We start from the raw sequence: 6,775 nt of genomic DNA on the forward strand, positions 1-6,775 counted from the left end.
TAAAACAACTTGTTAGTCCAACCGCTAAAAACCTTAATATGCATCAACTTCACCAAGAACAACAATGACGAGAAATTTGTAACCAGGGTACAACTGGTTGCATGCTTCATTCATTAAGTCTTCAAATAAGCTTGAATTGTTATCTCTTTCTTGGGCATTGGTCTGCATCTCATCCTCGTTTTCTTCTTCATTTACTCAGCAATGGGACACTGTAGATCATTTATAATATTCAAAATTTCATTTTCTTCATCTATGATATTCATCTCTGTCGTTCTTAATCCATCATCATGTGCCGATTGAGATGTGTGACTATCGTGTCCCCTAGACAAGTCGACTAGATCTCCATAATATACCCATTGATGATAAGATAGAGAAATTCCATTAATGAATAAATGTCTTCAACTCCATCTATTGGCTCCCACCTAGCATTCATACATTTTCTGCATGGACATCTTGTTTTTCCTAAATTATTAACATGAAGTTTTGCAACATCAAGGAATCGATATACTCCTTCTGCATACTCAGTTGATAACTTGTTCCTAATCTTAATCCACTCTTTATCTATTCTTAATAATATATTCAATAAATTGAACCTGTATGATTTAGACAATTAGTTATATTAGAACATATAGTTCCAATTTCTAACTTTTAATTTCATTTTATTTACTTCTTGTTCGTGGTTTTGAATGATTAAAAGTACATTTAAGTGTGATTTTGAAAATGACAAAAGTTATTTTAACTATTTTAGAATCGATCCTAAATATATCCTTATTCCTCTTTTGATCCTATACAATTTTCTCTTATAAAAGTAGATCTCAAGGCTTGAGATGTTTGGATATAGTTTCAAAATGCTAGTTGAAGTTCTAGAGGTTGAAGCCAAATTATTGTAAAGACGACCAAATGATATCCAATCAGATAGAGATTTATAGTTGAAGCCAAATTGATGACAAAATCAATGTTAGTGCTATCATTCTTATGATAGTGCTAGTTGAAGTCCTATCATAAGAATTGATAATGTTTAGCTTCATATATGTATGAAGAATAAGTAGTTCAGAAACTAAAGAATACAGAAAACATCCCCTATTCTCAATACTAAACTATTGTATAGAGTTAATCAAATCTCCCCATAAACTAACTCGAATATCCTAAGTTATTGACACAACTTCATTTAGCGAGAAATCTAGCAAGAAAAAAAACTACCATAGTCCATTGGCTATCTACAGAAACAGAGGAAATCACATGATACAGAATTGAATTATTCTTTAGCTAACAGAGTACTCTCATTCTATGATCCACAACAAATCTACATTACAATCAACCATTTAATAAACAAAAACTCAACATCCAATTCCAACAAATTTATTTCTACTTAAAAAATCACTAACATCATTACAATCAACCATTTGTTTATGGAAGTACGCAATACCAAGAATACCAAGAATATTAAGTAAATAAGTAAAAAAGAGTTACCTTTCCGGCGAGGAGGGAAATCAGAGACGATGACGGACAGTGAGAGAATGAACCAACGAGCGAGATGGGGAACCAACGGACGGCCAGGGAACGAACGGAGTTACCTTTTCGATGAGGGGACGAACGGACGACTACCAGAAGGAACAAGCGGACGGGAACGACTGTCAGAGGGGACGAATGGACGATAAGAGGAATGAATGGCAGTGGACAGCGAGAGGAAGAACGACGGCTAGAGGAAGAAGAAGAAGAAGAAGAATCGGCAGAAGATGGAAGAAGAAGAATCGGGGATTTAAATCACATTTTTCCCGACGGTTGTCTGCTACCGTCGGGATATGTGTAAGCAATCCCGATGGTCACCTCCAAAACCGTCGCCAAACTTACCAAGCCTGATGGTTTTCTAACACGACTGTCGGTAGAAAATCACCATATTCCCAAACAAAAATTAGAACCCTAATGGTTGACTGAACACCGTCAGGAATACAATAAAGACCGACGATTTTCTGACACCCACGTCAGCAGAAAATCACCAATTCTCAAAAGGAAAATTAAAAATCCCGGTTGACTGAAGTCCGTCAGGAATACAATAAAGACCGATGGTTTCCTGACACCACCTCGTGAGAACCTTCCCAAATTCCCAAAAAAATATTTTTTATATTTCTTAGAAATCTCAACGGTCAACTAAAAATCGTCGGGAGTTCGACCTATCCGACGATTCCTGTCTCACCGACGCCCAATGATTCCCCGATTCCCATAAAAACTTTTAAAATATTTTTTTTAAAACTTGGATCTCAACGGTTGCATTGGTGTCATCGGGCTTTATAAAAGAAAAGCCAACGCTTTCGTGCTCACCGTCGGGGGAGCTTAACAAATCACAATAGATTATGCACACCGCACTCGATGGTCGAGTAGTAACCGTTGGGTTTTGCTTAGAATGCCCAACGATGTTTTATTACCATCGGGCGAGATTAAAAAGCCCGACGTTCTACTCGTGGACCGTCGGGCAAATTCGAAATCCCGAAGGTCTGTTCGTGGACCGTTGGGAGTAAATTTTTATCCAGACCCCTTGTCTAGACCGTCGAGAGTGGTAGAAACCACCGACGATTTTTTGGTCGTCGGTCGTTAAGAATTACCAAAATTCTTGTAGTGATGCTATAAAATTAAATCATGCATCTAAAATTATAACATTTATAATATGATTCATGAAATTAAATGCATAACCTATGGTGGGATTTTATACTATATGGCATACGTTATGGCATACAATAATAAAATGAAATCATACATCACATGCATAATATAAAAGCAATTAATGGACGGGGATTGGACACCTATTAAAAAAATCTAACTATTACAAGATAATTATCCATCAGGTTCGAAACAGGTGAATCGAGCCTTGAACTGCTCGAACCAAACCAGAAACCGGTCCAGATGAACCTAAAACCACCGAATAGAGAACCCACGAATCGAATCGAACCAGTAGACCAGAACCGTCCGCGAACCGGAGCTGAACTGGAGCTAAATCGAATGAAAACTCTGTCTCAGAGCGTCATGACACCGTGCCCTAGCGTTGCAACACTACAAAGTTTTCTTTAATTCATCGCATCGCAGCATCCCAATGCTACTGTATAGTCACCAACTGTACAGTTTCAAACAGCTTCGAAACTCCATGAAAAATGCCTCAAATTCTCCAGAAAAAGGTTAGGGATATCACGAACGACTCAACCTACAAAAATTAAAGACTCTATTGCAATTAATGTCCCAAAACATGGGACCTTAAAAAACAATTTTGTAAATAAAGCGATGAATCTATATGCCCAATCCCGAAAACATCCATTAATCCATATCACATTCAACATAGAATTCATCACATGAATTATACAGAATGATTAACCCACCATCACTATAATATAATTAATTAATTTAATTTGATTATATATATATTAATATGATAGCTAACTTATCATATAATATATATTAAACTATATGTTATATCAAATATTACATATAACCTATAGTTTTAATATTGTATCATATACAATATAACCTATAGCTTCTTTTCTCTCACTAATGACATTTAATATAAATCACATTTACATTAAACTTAATTATATGAATCCAATTAATATTTGAATCATATTCAAATATTTATTTCCTCTCATAAATACTTAATATTATAATATATCAAATACATTATAGTAATTATATCACATATAATTAAAAATTAATTAATTATATCATATATAGTTAATTCCCTCAATTAATTTGAACAATTCAAATTAATCCAAAAACTGATTCTCATTTAATCCCGTTGAGCTACTGAAGGGACCTCATGGACATGTAGCTTGAAGCTCCAACGGTGTGTGAATAATTAATTAAACTCTTTAATTAAATTATTCATCATCTATTAACTGTCGGGCACTCCATTAAAGATCCATAGCTACACTCTTCGTACTACAGATATATTTTTGTGCCCATTGAATATAACCAATCAACAATACGATGACCTTTCACAAATTGCTCGTAAGTACAGATGGGCCAAAATTATCGTTTTGCCCCTATAGTTACATCTAACTCCTTAAGTACCACAGATCCCTCTAATGAACAATAAATCGTAGTTTAACTATGATCGAACCCCTCTCAGGCCAAGAGAGTGTGTAACGTCACATTGTTCAAACCCCGGAATCAGCCCTTAAGGGAGCAATTTATCTACTTGCCCTGACATTAGAAAAGGAGTGAATTCCTTCTTGTGTAGTTGTGTTCCCAGCTTCTCAATCAGACGAATCTCCAAAATGGTAGGCTTGTTGAGTCGACAATCTGGCCATTCTCACCCATACAAATCAAAGGACCGCCTTCATAGGCAGAAGTCCACAACTCACTCAAGATTCAGGTCATGTTACATATGGTCATCCTGGTAAAATGTAAGTCTCTATTATGAACGGCGTTATATAATGAGACAAAACATTTCGTGGTTCGGTCTTATACAAACTCCTTTATATAGAATATCCCTGCTCATATGTCTCTACATACATAATCAGGATCAGATCATTTATAGTATTTTACAACAATTGTAACACTTACAACGCGGGTCATACTCGTAGTGTCACCAAGATAAGGTATCCAACTTTATCCATCTACTATAGACCATTTAAGTTATCACTTAAACATGATCCACTCATATGTCTCTACATACATGTTTAAGCAACAAGATAATCCTGGATGTTAGTTTATTAGTTTATGGTTAATGCAACTAATTTTAAAATAAAACATCACATATTTTATTGCATAAATAAAATATTTGTACATTACAATTACAAACTACAAGACCCTACGAGATTTAGGGCATCAACCCCAACAATTCTTACCGGGCTATGTACATCGCATGCAGTGAGCCTTGGGGCTCACATCTTATGCTTATGTTACTGTGCTCCCTTGGGATCACCACTTATGCCTATGATTGTGTCCCTCTGGGTCACTACTTATGAAAACATGCCTTTGGGTCCGCCCCTTATGCTTATGCTTACGATGTGTAATGTGCACTTGAATCCTGATAGGAAGGCTAACAGTTCACCTAGTGGGCTCAGCATGGGTCGCTTACTGGGTATTTATATCCTCATTCCTTTCTCTTCATGTTTTTCAGGTAAAGGTAAAGATAGACCGGCGAATGACAAGAAGAATCCGTGACAAGGGCATTACGTCTCGACATTGCTGATTTTCTCAAAGTGCTATGTTTTGTTTAGAGTCAAACATCTAAATTATTTGATTGTTTTAGTCAGTTATTTATTTAATCTATTCTAAAGTGGTTTATGGGTACCCCGAACAATGTTTTCTTTTATGATTTTATCCTTTCTTTCATGAAAAGAAAGGTTTTATTTCATTTTTAAAAAAATTTCTTCAAGATATATATTGTCAAGTTTATGCATGTATGTAGTAGTGTCCAGAAAGTATAATAGAAAGTCGAGCCATTACAGTTAAAAGATCCACAAAGTTCACAAGACAGAGTTCAAGTAAGGACAATCCTTTAAATTCAAGTGCTTCCTTTTCTTTTCTACTTTTCATCTTCCAAACACACCTTACACATTGAAATGTTCTTTTCTAGATTCCTTTTTTTTTTCTTGAATTGTTTGTTGGGTCTAATACAAAGAACATAGTTTTACATAACATCCACACACATATAGGCACACTCCCCACCTCCCATACCAACCCACAACAGCCCCATCAATCATTGAAAATTTGCAAACCAAACAAGGCAAAAAGGAAGTCAAAAACATTGACAGGGAGTTTTAAGTTCATTGAACAAACTATGTTCATTCAAACGAAACAGACAAACACTGCTATCTTTTGTGCTAGAAAAGTTAAAGACTAATCTATAATCTATAATCTCTTTTTATTCTCTAAATTTGTACATATAATTGCCCTTTCTGTGTTCTTATTTGTGTTAATATCCCATTACTATTTTAGAATATAGAGAGAGGATGGCCTTACCTAGACGAAATGAAAGTGCTATTGTTGGCAGAGGGATTATATGAGCATAAGTATTTGTATTTTCAATACAAATTTGAAATTTTTTAAAATATTAATTGACGTATATTAGATATAAATATGTATTTTTATGTCTAATAGAACTCTAAACTAAGTTTACGGACTAAATTTATAATTTTACTTCAAAAAAATGAGGTATGAGAATTTGAACTTCCAACTTTAAAAAACTGAGTATATAGCAATTACTTCTAAACGTGAATTTGGTTGTTATTTTTCATTATCGGTATTAGTTTATGACCATTATTACTTCATGAAAGAAGAAGATCATCTAGTTTGGTCTTTGACATAAATAATAATATTAACAAATCTTGAAATTAAGACTTTAGCAATTGAGTTATCACTAACCGTGGTTGCATAGTAATGAAAGGTTGAAATTAATAAAATCTAAATTTAAAAGAACATGTCACCATTAATAACCTACAAATTAGATTTAATAATCATTGGATTAGTATACTATTCTCGTTTCTTTGTTATTAATCAAATTAATTAAAAAAAATACTTATCTTGGACAAGAAAATATTTTTAAAATACAACACATTTTCATCCGTCAAAGTTTGTTTTAATTTTTCTCGTCTTTTTTAGGGTCATTTATGCAACTGCCTTATTAGTGTGCTCTGTATTTTGTCTATAAAAAAATATATGTCCCTTTAATTTCCTTTCATATATGTATATTTTCACATTATTATTATTATTATTATTATTATTATTATTATTATTATTATTATTATTGGTAAGGGTTTATCCATTTGTTTTCAACCCCCACGTT

Source organism: Benincasa hispida, chromosome 7, assembly GCF_009727055.1.
Source record: "Benincasa hispida cultivar B227 chromosome 7, ASM972705v1, whole genome shotgun sequence".
NCBI lineage: Eukaryota > Viridiplantae > Streptophyta > Magnoliopsida > Cucurbitales > Cucurbitaceae > Benincasa > Benincasa hispida.